Below are 15,669 nucleotides of genomic sequence, written 5' to 3'. Positions count from 1 at the left end.
CATGATCACCAAAAGTTCTGGGATGGTCAGAACTTTGAGTATTGGTCATAACCATCACTCATTCAGCCCCTGTAACTTCAGCCTCTGAACAAGTGATCATTAACCAAGGACTACCTGTAGATTTATTCTCCATGGTGACTGAAAGCAGAACAAGAACCAATCGTGGAAGCTTTAGAGAGAGCTCTAAATTTGAAGGAAGGAGGAATTTCTGATACTGTGAGCTCCTAAGCAATGGAACAGCCAACCTCTTTCTTGGAAACATGAATTACCATTACTGGAGGTTTCAAATAAAGGCCGGACAATCATTTGGGCTGCTCTGACTATTCCTGTCCTGGGCAGAATTTTGGGCTAGAAGTTCTCTAAGGTTCCTTCTAGTCCTACAGTATAAGTTTATGTTCTCAGAAACATTTAGCTCTTATTGTGTTTCCACAAATTTCTGCATCATTTAGAAACTTTTTGTTTTGTAGCAAGCAAAACTTAATCTCAGCATGTTTATCACAAGATTCTTAACTTTGGATTTTCTGATATAAATATAATGCTAATATAAATGGTTGCATAATTATAGGTTCAATATACATAATCCCCTCTAAGATAAAACATCTTCATGTTATCATTGGTTTTGATTTGGATGCTACAAGTCAGATGTTAACCTTGAAATTCTTCAAGAAACAGCTCCCATGAGCGCAATCACTTGGAAATTTTGAACAAAGAGGGTAAGAGGGAAAGGGGTTGTAATACCTCTGTTCCTAAGTTAATGTCTCCAAGGTATTTTATCATCCCTACACCTCACCAACAGAAAATTCCTATGTGGCATTTTTACGTCTCACAGGATTTTTACATACAAATACCTTTGTTTCAAAATGAGCCTGGAGGAAGGGAGGGGATGAAGCAAAAAGGAAGCATATGTAGTAGTAATTGTCATGTTTTGATTCTTAGCTACAGAAATCAGTACCAGAAATAACATACATACATGTATACAAACTATACTATACTTTTATATTATTCTACTCTAATTTCAGTTCAGTAGTGACCACAATCTTTGGAATGTAGTAGTAAATGACTATTCCAGAACGTTTCCACAATTAAAAAATAATTCTGATAAGTTCTCCAGTAACAAATCTTTGCTAGAGTCTGCCTGGAATTCGCACTGCATATCGGAGATTAATACAATTGAGCGGGTTCAGAGGTATTTCACGAGAAGAGTGCTCCACTCCTCTACTCACAACAGAATACCTTATGCCACCAGGCTTGAAATTTTGGGCTTGGACAACCTAGAACTACGCCGCCTACGGTCTGACCTAAGCATAGTACACAAAATTATCTGCTACAACGTCCTACCTGTCAATGACTAATTCAGCTTCAACCACAATAATACACAAGCAAATAATAGACACAAACTCAAGGTAAATCACTCAAGGTAAACTCGATTGCAGAAAATATGACTTCAGTGTCTGGAATGCACTACCTGACTCTGCTGTTACATCTCCAAACCCCCATAACTTTAACTGTCTACTGTTGACCTCACCCCATTCCTTAGAGGTCTCTAAGGGGTGTACATAAGCGTACCAGCGTGCCTACCGTCCCTGTCCTACTGTCTCCATTTATTCATACCCATTTATTATGTTCATATCTATGCTTATACTTATACCTGTTATCTTTTACATGTTTGACAAACTAACTAACTAACTAACTAAATAAATTGTCTCCTGACATATTACAGGTAATCCTTAATTTATGACTTAATTTCCTGCTTTTAAGCACCATGGAGAATATAGTTAGTCCACGGATTATGACTACAATTGAGTCCAAAATTTCAGTTGCTAAGTAAATGAGTTTTGCCACATTTTACAACATTACTTCTTGTTAGTAACACAGTTAAAATGAATTTGGTTTCCCCACTGACTTGGCTTATCAGAGGTTGCAAAAGGTCATCACATGACCCCAGGACTCTGCAACTGCTCAAATAAATATGAACCAGTTTCCAAGCATCCAAATTTTGATCATATGACCATGGGCATACTGCAAAGGTTGTAAGTGTGAAAAACTGCCATAAGTCACTTTTTTCAGTGCCATTCTAACTTCAAATGAATGGTTGTAGTAAGTCAAGGATTACCTGTATACTGTTCAGCTAAGGATTTCTAGCTGCTGTTCTCACAAAATCTCTCCTTTCAGCACAACACTGAGCACCAGAAACAAAAGTAAGAGGCATCTATAGTGAATACTTATTAACCATTAATTCAATTTTATCTCTGCTTTTTAAATTTTGTATATATGTATTTTATTATTGGCTGTTCACCGTCCTGAGTCCTTCGGGAGTAGGGCGGTATATAAATCAATCAAACAAACAAACAAATAAATAAATAAATAAATAAATGTGAAGTTAGAATTTATTAGCCCAAATACTGGCTTATCTTCATACACTTATTTAAAGTACCCAGATACTCAGCTATATCCAAAGCAAATTTCTATCTCTCTCTTAATTCCTTAACTAACAAGATTTTTTCCCTTAGGGATTTTATGCATTATCTTAATTGCCAAATGTAGCAAGGTTTTGCTGATTATATTTGTTCTTTGTGTATCATTCCCCTCTGCTTTTTAAGATTTCAAGTGTTGGCTTTCAATGTTGAGATCCTTATGAGTGATACCTCAAAATACTATCCACCTGATGGGGAAAAAATAAATCACAGCATTGACCTTGCAGCAAAATTACTTCTTACGCACCAGGGACTGATAATATGGCAAGTAATTCTGCTACTTCTTAGTCATTAGCATAACTGTAATAGTTTGTACCATAATGAGTAATGAAAATGTAGCGCAATTACAAACTCTTGAGAGGATGCTCCCTGCTGCTTCCTGTATGAATGACTGCTATCAGTATGTCTCCTTCCTATCCGAAGTAGTGCCTGATGACATAATGCTCCAAAATCAAAGTAATCAGCTCCTTTGAAAACAGGCATTTCCCCTGCTAATAATTCTAAAAGCATTCTAAAAACATTTGGAAATGAGTGGAAAACATTGCTCCAATTCATAATTCCAAGAGTTCTGTTAAAAAAAAAAGTGCAGTCATCACAACTGATATTCTGAATTCAATTCTCCCAAGGCCAGAAATTTGGGTATATGGGAAGATAGTTAGGACTGTGATCAAGGACTTGGTCCTTGCACCCCCACACAAAACCGGGTATAATCCAAGCTCTGGATGCCAGTGTGGTCATTCTGTTGGAACAGCCAGGTCACAAAGTGAGCAAAAATGAAGCATGCTGATGCAGGTCTCCCATGATCTGCGGTGGCCTAGAGGTAGAGCTCTTGCCTCACAATCAGAAGGTCATGAGTTCGATCCTAGGTAGATGCAGATGTAGGATCTCCTGCTTGGGCAGGGGGTTGGACTAGATGAGCTGTAAGGTCCCTTCCAACTCTGTTAATCTGTTAATGCTTGTATGATTGTCTTTCAATTGTTATAATTTTATTGCTCCTATAGATAGGAGTTAGCCATTAGGTGAGAGACTAGAAAAGTATATTGTCCTTTCACAACAATGATTAAGAAGATTTTAGCTTTCCTTCTCATAACCTAGCTGATATTCTATGTAAATCTGTCACAGCCTTGCAGCAATGGGGGCCCCAGATTGGGCGAACCGGTAGTGGCGGTGGGAGGCTCCGCCCACCCGCCCAGACACTTCTGCACATGCAGAAGCATCACGCGCACACCCACGAGCAAACCAGTAGCGCCGGGTTTTTGAAACCCGCCCCTGCCTTGCAGATAAGCATATTAGGTAGCAAGCACTATTACATAATTGTTTTGTAATTCAGTTTGAACTGAACAAGCTTCCTGGATGAGAAGCAAAATGTTATCAAAAGAAAAAATCCCAAATTGCGTTTTGGAAAAAGTACCTTTGGGACACCCATGACCTGGATGATTAAGAATCTCCATCAGGGGTGAAATGCCTGATGGAGATTCTTAATCATCCAGGTCATGGGTGAAATGCTCCCCGATAGGACAGGTTCGCCCGATCCGGTAGCGATGGTCGCGGGTGGTTCCGAGAACCGGTAGCAAAAATCCCTGCGCCCCCCCCCCACCATGCCCAGCTGAGCCGCACGATCATCAGAGGCTTCTCTTTTTTTTTACTTTTAAAAGCATTTTTTCTACAACTTCTTCCACCGAAAAAATGCTTTTAAAAGTTAAAAAAAGCTTCTGATGATCGCGGGGCTCAGCTGGGATCTTAGAGGCTTTTCAAAGCATTTTTTTTCTGCAACTTCTTCCGGGGAAGAGGTGGTTTAAAAAATGCTTTGAAAAGGTTCTGACTATCAGACAACACAGCTGGGATCGTCAGAGCCTTTTCAAAGCATTTTTTTAACCACCTCTTCCCCGGAAAAAAAAAATGCTTTAAAAGTCTCTGACGATCCCAGCTGAGTTGCCTGATCGTCAGAGAGACTTTTTCAAAGCATTTTTTAAAACGATCAGGCAACTCAGCTGGGATCATCAGAGAGACTTTTAAAGCAGTTTTTTCTCCGGGGAAGAGGTGGTTAAAAAAATGCTTTGAAAAGGCTCTGACGATCCCAGCTGTGTTCCTGATCGGCAGAGGCTTTTCAAAGCATTTTTTTGCATTTGCAGAAAAAATGCTTTAAAAAGTTTAAAAAAAAAAAAGTTGGCCACACCCACCCAGTCACATTACCCCCAAGCCACGCCCACAGAACTGGTAGTAACAAATTTTACATTTCACCCCTGATCTCCATAAACATTGCACAATGTTTATTTAAAAAGGGGGTGGGGACTCAAGTTGCATGATATTTCATATCAGAATAGAGAAATTTGATGATATCTGACTCTCTACTTTTATTGTAGTTAATGGGGGAGAAAAAAACAACCCAGCACATTAAAACATTACAGAGATGCAAGAGAAAGAACAACACTACAGTTAAAAACAAGCAAGCAACAAACTACCTATCACCCATTCACATGGTACATAAGAGCGGGCATCGAAAACATGCACTTTTGAAGGATAACAGAAGTAGCAAGTCTGTCATTTATACGAGACCGAAAAAAAAGTACGAGCAGCTTTTTCATGTTCTCTGGACCTTTGTTTGAATTGAAGCCATGTGAATAATCCAGATTTCTCCATAGAAAGGAGCAATACAAGAGATCATGCCAATGACCTCAACTGCATCCCTATAGGGATGGCATTATTTGAGGTGGGGAATTTTTCAGAACCTGAATGGGGGCATGATATCAAGCCAAGCTAAAGCTCTCCAAATGGGATTGGATAGAATAGTATCTGGATTCCTGCTCTTTCTCCATCTTGGGTCAATGATTTTGTTCTGTTTATATTGTGGTTTTATTGGGTGGTGAGGGGTCCTTGGTGCTCTCTGAGCTTGGTTGTTTCCTTGCAGACACTTCATTTACCAAATTAGGTAATATCATCAGTGCTAGATGTTGATAAAACATCTGCAAGGACCCCTCATTTCAACCCCGAGCTACGAATATTCTCCTTTATTGGGTGTGTATTTATTTATATTTGATGATTTTAATGTTTTTATGTTGTAAGCCACCCAGAGTCGCTTTGAAATGAGATGGGCAAAAAATAAATTGTAATAATAACAACAATAATAAAAAAAAATTCTCTTCCAGTAAGAAACTTCAATATTAGGGCCAAGCTGAGGCTTCTGACTTTCAGCGGACCTCTTCTTTGTTCAAAAAACATGTTGCCTGTATCCTAAACAAAGTTATTGGATAAAAATCCCCAGCAATTAATATCCTATTTTAAAGATTTCCACCATAAAGCAATAAAACTGTCTTGAAGAACACTAGGATTAATTTATACCATTAATTAAAATCTCTCAGGCCTTAATTGTAAACATTCCTGGTTCCAACTGAAATATTAAATTTCATACAAAATATTACAAAGTGTCTCTTTATTGGCCAAGTGTAATTGGACACACAAGGAATTTGTCTTTGTTGCATATGCTCTCAGTGTACATAAAAAGACAAGATACATTTGTTAAGAATCATAAGGTACAACACTTAATGATAGTCATAGGGTACAAATAAGCAATCAAATCATACTAGGAAACAATCAATAGAAATCATAAGGATGCAGGCAACAAGTTACAGTCATGCAGTCATAAGTGGGAGGGGATGGGTGATAGGAACAATGAGAAGACTAATAGTACTAGTAATGCAGACTTAGTGAATAGTTTGACAGTGTTGAGGGAATTATTTGTTTAGCAGAGAGATGGTGTTTGGGGGCCTGGTAGCTCAGCAGACTAAAAAAAGCATTGTGATTAACACCAGCTGTCTGCAATTACTGTAAATTCGAATCTCATCAGGCTCAAGGTTGACTCAGCCTTCCATCCTTTCTAAGGTAGGTAAATTGAGGACCCAGTTTGTGGGGGCAATAAGCTGACTTTTTATAAATATACAAAAGTATGAAGGCTATTGCTTAATGCATTGTAAGCCACCCTGAGTCTCCGGAGAAGTGCAGCATATAAATCAAATAAAAAAAAAAACTGTTTGTTTTTCAAAACTTGTTCTGGTGTGCAGTATTCTATAGCGTCATTTTGAGGGTAGGAGTTGAAACCATTTATGTCCAGGAGGTGAGGGGTCTGTAAATATTTTCACAGCCCTCTTTTTGACTCATGCAGTATACATCTAGACCTGGTGAGTTGCCCTCAGTTTGCACCAGTTCTATAGAACTGGTAGTAAAACTGGTAGTAAAACTGGCGGGAGGCTCCACCCACCGACCCCGACGTCATCAGAACGCTTCTGCACATGCTTCGTGCGCGGCCTGTTGCGAACCGGTAGTAAAGTGTCTGTCCCAGCTCCGGATTCCCAAGGATTGTGACACACAAGTGGCCAATTATCCTCAAACCTTATTCTCGAGGAGACCTCCTCCTCCTGAGTAGCCACTCCTGCCTTTTGGCAGCCATGTGTGCTTGAGCATTGAGGAGAGGCTCCTCCACTTCGCTCTCTCCACTTGAAGGAGCCTCTGGAGGTTCTGAAGGCCCAGGCTGAGTCTCTGCCTCTGGCACCACATCCTCTTCAGACTCTTGCTGTCTGACGCGAGCGCCGGCTGCGCAGGCTGCTGGTGCGACCCCACACCAGCCTCCTCATCATCGGGATCAGCCATGATCCGCACAGGCCGCTGGCGGGCCACAACACTAAGGTAAGTAGAACCCACCTGATTCTGATTCTGAACCTGATCTAGACCAGCAGTCCCCAACCTTTCTAGCTTTGTGGGTGGGTGGGGAAGGGGCGGAAATGGTTCCTTGCAAGCAGCAGGTGCGCACACAGCTTCATTTGTGCAAGCGACGGGCACAAATGCAGCTTCACAAACTGTGCGAGTGCCCGCTGCTCCTGCAAATGGAGCTGTGCACACACGCTTACCTGCTTCCGTAGCTTGGTTCTGAAAGGGCTGTAGTCCAGGAGATGGGGACCCCTGACCTAGACTGAAATTTTTCCAGTGGGCATAGTATTTATCAGTCCAGATTTCTGAGGAATCTTAAAACTTTTAGTATTCCTGAAATATGATTGTTCTTTTTAAATTTGAAATTTAACGACAGTTGCTAATGCATTTATTTAATTTTATTGATCAAATTCATTGGATAAAAATGTAATCGGAAAAGTTACTGCTAAGTATCTGGCTGCTGTATTTTAATATTTATTTATTTTAGAAATAGTGGGAATTATTTCATTATAGGTAGAATAAGAGTCTGAGAGTCCAAGCTGCTAACCTTCGCTATAAGGAGGTTTGATCTTTAATATAATATACTCCTAAATACCAGTTGATGAAAACAATATATATCACTGGTTTATGCAGCAGTTTTGGCCATATAACTTCTGCCAGTCTTAACTTTGCCTCTGGTCATCATCTGATGGTCAAACCACAAAGTTTAGTGAACTCACACACAGACAATCACTTTGCCACATGACTGCATTTTTTTTTTTTTACAGAAGATGGCTTCACTGGAGAATATAATGGGACTTGGAGGCAGAGATAACCACAATCAAGTGAAATAAAGATAACCTAACTGCTAATGCACTGAATCTGCAAATCCTGATACAGAATCAATATTGCCAGCTCCCAGGAGAAACAAGGCATATTCTGGTTTACTGAAAGTTAAGTAGCAAGCTTATAGAGAAGACATACCCCACATGTCTGTAATTCTTTTTCCAACTATGGTTCTTCCAGAATTTCACTGGCAAGAATTTATTAATTTATTAAGAAGTAAAAGGTTCAGGTTACATGAATTCCATTAACTGACATATTTCCTGACATATATCCTCAACAATCATTCTTGCTCATTTTCTTACTGCCTTTCTATGACCTGGCAAACTGGTGAGTCTCTTTACTGACACCAAAAGAGCTTGTAAGTGGCTGTATATCCTAATTTTTTATCAGTAGGAAAGAATCATACTTAACTGTGTCAGACAATTATCAAACCATTTTTAGGCAGGGTTGTTGAAAATGTGATTGGGCTTTAACCACAGACTTTCTTTCCTGAGACAGATTATTTGGATCTCTTCCAATCAGGATTGGTGTATGGAATAGAAATTGTATCATTCACATGTGGATGACCTGTGATGGTAACTGATCAGGAATGGCACACACTTTCTCAGTGGCATTCGGTATCATCAATCATGGTTTCCTAATAGCTACCAAAAAGAATTAAGTATTGAAGGTCCATTGGCCACTACTGGACTGCAGCCCATTGGGAACTGGGCCACGCAAGCAGTGGGCAAGCATGCGAAGTTCCATTTGTGCGAGCAGCGGGCACACAGGTGAAATCATCCTTTCTTCCCGCCACCGTTGATCCATGGAGCCAAAAGGTTGGGGACCATTGCTATAGTGGTTCAACTTCTTTCCGGTGTTATGGGGAGATAAGCCTTTGGACACTGTAAAGTGGTATATACTTTAACACCAGGATTAACATCAAAAAAGGACTCAAGAAATAAATACTGGAATCACGGAACTACCAACTCAAACAATCAGGTAGTAAATGATAGACTAATCAAGGAACTACAAAAGAGAAAACATCCCCATCAGCAATGACAGGGCAAACCACTATATATAAACAAAGAGCAAACTCTACTCCCTTTTAGCACAGAAGATGTTACCTAGTCTACAAGCAAACAACCAAGTTCAGATGGCACCAAGGACTCCATAAAGTGGTATACTCCAGAGCTTGGCCTTCCGTCTCCCCCTCAAGGATCAGACTACTGGGAAAAGTTATCCATTGTTTTGGAATTAGAATATGCCCTTTTCCATTCTTGTCCAGTTACCTAAAGTAGCACAGTGGTTAGAATGAAGTATTGCAGGCTAACTCTGCCCATGTCTGAAGTTCAATCCTGACGGGCTCATGTTTGATTCAGCCTTCCATCTTTCTGAGGTCAGTAAAATGAGGATCCAGATTGTTGGGACTTGGGAGTAATATGGTGACATTGTAAAATGCTCAGAAAGTGCTGTAAAGTGGTATATACAGTAAGTTTAAGTGCTATTGCCTATATCTCATTTGGATCCAGTTTTTCCCCAGCCTTTCTCTTTCCTTCCTCATGCAACCATCTTCATATTCATGCTAGAAAGGAGAATGTGTGATTATGCTTTTGTGTGTCAATGTGGTTTGCACTTGTGACAGTGTTTGATATATGTAAATGAATAACTTATTTTTATTAATGGTAGATTTATAATTAATTTTAATCATGAATTCAATTAATGCACATTCATTTTTGTCATTCTGTTACCCTTTGGAGGGTGTGGGCATGCATGTGTATGAATTTACCAGGTGTAGTACACACACATACACACACAGAGAGAGTTTGTCAAATACAGTCTTTAGGATTGTTTTCAGCTGAGACTAATAAATCAAATTAACAAGTTTGGGGAGTTGAGCATTGCACAGGATTTTTGAATTTTTAATTTGTTTCTCTTCTACTTTTTCTTTAAGCCAGGATCATGTGGCAAGATGGGTGAAAAACAAATTTAATAAACAAATAAGCCTTTTTTGTGAATACAATGCTTCCTAATACTAAAGAATTAATTAATTAATTTTAAATTGATCTTAACTGTTTATGTAATTCTCTGTTGTTTTTGTAAGCCTCCCTGAGTCCTACGGGAGAAGGGCGGCATATAAATTACATACATACATACATACATACATACATACATACATAAATAGAAACAATTAAGCAGAAACCAACAATAGTTAACAACTATGTTATACAACATATTCCTCATAAGTGCCTCACTTCTGTAATTACCACTACCCTGTACAATCAATAATGCAGAATTAAAATGTGTCAATTTGGGAATAACAAAATGCATTAAAGTGTCAAAAGTTAAAATAGCTTATAAATTGTGACTGAGGAAGATTCAGAACATTTGTGTCAGCAGACTATAAATGTACAATAAAGGTCTCATTCTTTTATGATGAAAAAACACCAGAGTTAAAGAAGGATGTTTTTAGAACTAAAGTAGTATATTTCTGTGACTAAGTTCAATATGAAGGCAATTTATGAAAATTAAATAAGTTACTTTGGATTCACAAAGATGCTTTTTCTTAAGAAAGCGAAGTTGCCTCTTGAAAAAGCACCTTTGGGACAATCATGATCTGGATGACTAAGAATCTCCATAGACATTTGCTTTGGGTTCCCTTTTCTTCTATTGATAACGGACTTGGGATATGTGTGATTCCTATTAACAGAACAGATAACCAAACACATACCGAAAGCAATACTGAAAAGGCTTATCTGTATGCATCCCATGATTAAGAGAAATTGTGAAGCTAATGTGTAGCCAAATATGCACAAAGGCTATTCAGCAATGTGAACAATTTGTCCAAGTACTTTCAAATTAGTTATGTAAGAGACCAAACACTAACCCAAGTAGCTCTGAAAAGAAGCTTCCTCCAAATGAAGAGAAAGCACTTGTGTGACTTCATTTATCTGATATCAACAATATACAAACACACATGCACAAAATGAACATTTTTTTCACAAAACATCTTCATGGTTTTACCCAACCTAGTACCCCACTTCAGCTAAATATAAAAACAAAATGCTTTGAATAATATGAAATTACAAATTCTTGGTATTTTGGATTAGATAGAACACATAAAGCTGCTGTGTGAGCTAGTTGGCTCACATTGGCTAGTTTAGGTTTGATATAATATGGGGAGTTTGCTGACAAATAGGTGGGTGCATATATTGAAGGCTTAGCTTGCTGCTGCTATCATGAGGCAACTTGGGCCCGTGACAAAATCATCCCCCTCAATGGCTCATCTCTGTAAGCCAGGGGTGTCAAATTCGAAGACTACCTATGCTAGTAAGAGAAGAGTTGCTGCCTGCTCCAGTATTATCTCTAGATAGAATGGAACTATGCTTGAAGCAGGAGCTCCACAACTCCTGGATTCTCAAGTCTTACTAAACAGCAGATGAAGGCTGTTCCAGAGGGGTCTGATTGGGAAAAAAATGGGCCCTTATCTGGGGTGGGAAAACTTTCCTACAGTGCCTCATGCCTTTGTCATCATCCACTTAGAATATTGCAACATCCTCTACTACATACAGTTGCCTTTGAAGGTACTGCTTAAAGCATGTTACACCAATGTTGAGGGACATACACTAGTTACCAATAGGCTTCTGGGTGAAATTTAAGATGTACATAGCTTGGGTTTTAGTTATCCAGAGCAATAGTTCTCAACCTGTGGTCAGTAAACCCTGGGGGAGCCGCAGGAAGTCCGCGAAGGCTTGAAGAAATGTTACAATTTAAATCTTGAGTTTAAATTAATTTAAATCTTGAGTTAAAGCGTGGTTAAGGTCTGTGACCACAAAAGGTATTTAAAGAGGTGAAGAAAAGGTTGATCTATTAAATTTGGTTTTATTAATTTTATTCTGTTTTCTTTGGTTTGACCTTTTAGTTCTATACTTTTTCTGTATATTGTTTTTTTTAACCATATAAACCACTAAGAAACCTTAGGGATTGATGGTCTATAAATGTGATAAATAAATATTATTCTAATACCATGTGAAAAAAAGGCAGATTTTCTTTTAAAGCTCTGGATTTTCATAGTTTAACTACCGGTATGTAAATTTAACTATTAAATTAATAACTGTTTATGAGTTAAATAAAATATTAATACCTTGTCTGTCTATTGTAGAAGAAAGAATCTCTATCATATTCAGGTGAGAATACTATGTAATACTTCCTGGATGTCTTGAACCTTCCTGATATGCTCATTACCAAACTTGAATCTATTTTTCTTTCAAATCACAATACAATTTGTTGAAAAATTTCCCTATAACAAAGCTGCTAGAGATATTGTTGACATATCTGTAATAGTGCCTTGGAAAATGTACTCATCTATCTATAGCACTAATGAACTGCATTATCCATCATTCTGTGAGGTCAGCTATTCATGTCATTTTCAAGTATGATTTATGCTTCTGATTCTAATCAGCAAGCGTATCCATTCTGCAGTTTTTATTATATGTTAATTGAAAAGTATGTCATCAAAATTCTAACTACAGAAGACATGGACAATCTACACTGTGACTGCTCAAAGTCTCAAAGGTGTATTTATGCCATTAGTTGTATTTTAACTGTAGAAACAGGCAGCTACTTTAAGTGTGTGTATGTGTGTACACATAGAGACAGGTAGACATACACTTATAATGTAACATACACGCACACTGTCTTTTAGCAATGCCTAGATGTAGTGATACCAAATGACAGCAACATCAGAAAGAGGGAATATGAGAAGCTGGAGAAGTACCAGGGCCTGAAGGAGGAACTACAGATGATGTGGAAAGTAAAAGCTAAAGTGGTCCCCAGCGATGGTAGGAGCACGAGCACTCGGGGCTGCGACTAACCTGGAGAGTGGCTCCAATAGATTCCAGGAACAACATTAAAGGTGTGTGTGTATGTGAATGAGTGAGTTTGTGTGTCTCTCCCTAGAATAGTGACATCTGTGAGGCAGCCAGTAGAAATAAGTGATGAAATTCTAGTGATTCAGTGCTGAACAACAGGCAAGATAATAGCTCACTTCAAATATCATAACTTTGTGTTGAGCGACTCATTGCTCAGAATCGAAACTAAGGTGAAAACAATTTGTTTTCATTTTCTAGCCGCTCAGCAATTGCATTCATGGCTTTCTCTCTATATTTCTCTACTTTTCTACAATTCTTTGGATGAAAAACAGTAATTATTATTCTGACTTGTTAATCTGGCCATCACCTGAAATCGATTTCCACAAACAAGGAGTTACAAACAACTTTATGCTTTCCAGTTGTGACCTGCCAACTTATACAAAACAGAGTTTATCAATTCTGACACTATACCACAACTTATGGTTAAGGTTTCCTAATTTTTATTAGGCATGTCTAAATTAAACCAGAAAGTTTAATCAAAATAAAACATTCCGTTTTCAGTAATAACTGTAGAAATAAAGTGCTGACACTGTACCATGCACAACCTTGTTCTGGAATAACTAGAGTTCTGTTAAAGTAAAATATCTATTACTAGGCAATTTAGGAATGATTATTGTTGTATGAATATTCTTTTCCCCACGGTGCTTTAACTTTTCATCAGTAGCCATTCCTAATTTATGTCTTTAACATTTTAAAATGAAATTTACACCTACTATCATTTATTTTAGCACCGGGCAGCTACTTTTCCCATTCCAATACACAAGTTAAACCTACCTACTAAAGATACCATCACCTCATCCATTAAATAAGCATTACAAGGAGCTACCCTAAAGAGAAATAAAAAAATCCAAAATCTGTGTACTTTTGTTTACCGCTTAGGGTAGATAGAGAAGAGAAAACCAGTTTCGAGAATTGAGGCTCAAACTTTTCCCCGATGCAATTTAACTTTCCCTTGAAACTTTAATCCTACCCAGTCAAATGCTGGCAATGCTTTTTAGCGCCTCAAACGTATTGACAAACCTCCTTCCTGTATTAGAGATTTACAAAAGCTGGAGAAGTTTAGCTGAGAGTATTTGCCCGGTTTTAACGCAAACGTTTTGTAGCAAAGAGCTCCAGGATGGGGTTTGGGACTGCATAAAGAAAATGCAAATTCCTCCCTCGGGAACCTAGTTGCAGAACTGGGAGGCAGCCCGCATACCGGGTCACGTAAAGCCCTCGGGGGGGGGGCGGTTAGTCTTCAATGCATGGGAAAGCCGAGGCCACTTTGGCCGCGGGGGCGGAGTCTCTCGCCGTCTCGTCGCCCCCTCTCCCTCCTTCCCTCCCTCCCTCCCGTCCCATCGCCGCACTTTTTGTCTGAAAAGCGCGGAGAGTCACAACACAACTCTCTTTTCCACGAGTTGCGACGCGCCCTTTTGCCGAAGCGGATCAAAAGATCGGCAGGAAAAAAGATCGATGACGCCGGCGCCTCACTCTGCGCCCGGCAAGAAGGGGGCTCCCACCAGCGCTTTTGATTTTTTTTTTCCCCTCCGGGTTTCAATTCGCGAAGGGCTGGGAGGCGGGGGGGGGGCGGTGGTGGAATACAGGGAACCGAGGACTATCTCCCCCCCCCCACCTCCCCGTCGCTTCCCTTCTGAGAGGGAGGGGGCCAAATAACAGGACATCCACACGCATACGCGCGCGCGCACGTCTGCCTCAACTCTCCGCAATTCCAAACTCACAGAAAGGAGATTACGGGAGGGAGGGGGGGAGAGACGAGGGGGGGGGCATAGAAACTCGCCGCTTCGAATTAAGAGCCCCTTACCTCACACTTCCCCCCCCCCCCTGTCTCTCTCTCTCGGGAATAACGCTGTTTTTAGCGAAGAGGACTGGGGATTTGTGTTCCCAAAATGGGTTTCGGGGCTTTCTTTCTTTTTTTTCTCCCCCCCCTCCTTCTCTTTCTTTCTCTCTCCCTCTCTCTCTCTCTCCCCCCTCCCCTCCCCCACACCGTCGACCCCCCGGACTTACCTCGCGCCACATTCCATCTGCTTGGGTCGGTCCAGCGCGCGCATGCACGATGGCGCGCGACCGCTAGCCGCGCTTGCAGCCAGCCTGTCCTTGGCGAGGATTAGGGTAGTAGAAAGCCGCTCGGCTGGGCTCGCCAGCCAGCCAGGCAATCCCTTCCTCTCTCCCGCCACCCCCCCCACCCTTCCCATCTCTCGCGCTCCCGAGTGTACTAGAATTTAGCCCCGCCCAAAAGGAGGCGGGCGCAAATTAAAAAATCATCAACATCATCATCAATAATAATAATGCTACGGCCGGAGTAGCTTGGGTGGAGATTAGGATCTCTCTCTCTCTCTCTCTCTCTCTGTCCGACCCTCAGAACTGATTGGCTTCTAGAGGTAAAGGAACCAGCGAGAAGATCTTTCCTTGGAGGATTTAAGGAAGAAGAAGAATTATACAAAGGCAGGGTGGGTTTGGTGATCCCGAGCCAGATTCCTCCACTCCTCATCTCCTTGCTAGCTGTTTTAATTACGGGTTTGAAGTTTGCCCCTCCTCCAGAACAAAACAGAACAGAACAGAACAGAACAATGCCAGGGCTCTCACAAAAGCGAACTGTTTTGTTGAAAGCATTTGAGTTTTTGAGAGGAATCAAGCGGGACTTTGAAAGGCTGGAAGGATCCGCTTCTTGGGGGGGGTCGTGGGGGGGGCAGACGAATGTCTTTCGTAAAATAGTGCGAAGATCTGTTAATTCGTGGGAAGAATTAACCATTTTGTGATCC

The 15,669-nt window shown here is 40.2% G+C and overlaps 1 protein-coding gene across 2 annotated transcripts in view; it reads right to left on the bottom strand.

The window, feature by feature from the left end:
• The window catches only part of WASF3 (WASP family member 3), a 33,754-nt gene extending 18,363 nt beyond the window's left edge, over window positions 1-15,391 (bottom strand). Inside the window, exon 1 of one of the 2 annotated variants that reach the window (XM_034410660.3) lies at window positions 14,915-15,391. The gene's annotated coding sequence lies outside the window, so the exon portion shown is untranslated. The remainder of the gene's footprint in view (window positions 1-14,914) is intronic. The other variant, XM_034410643.3, reaches the window with a different exon arrangement.
• Window positions 15,392-15,669: the final 278 nt, after the last annotated feature.

The sequence above is a fragment of the Pantherophis guttatus genome, chromosome 5 (assembly GCF_059756535.1).
Source record: "Pantherophis guttatus breed Tessera chromosome 5, ASM5975653v1, whole genome shotgun sequence".
Taxonomy (NCBI): Eukaryota; Metazoa; Chordata; class Lepidosauria; order Squamata; family Colubridae; genus Pantherophis; species Pantherophis guttatus.
This window is presented reverse-complemented; position numbering and strand designations above follow the sequence as displayed.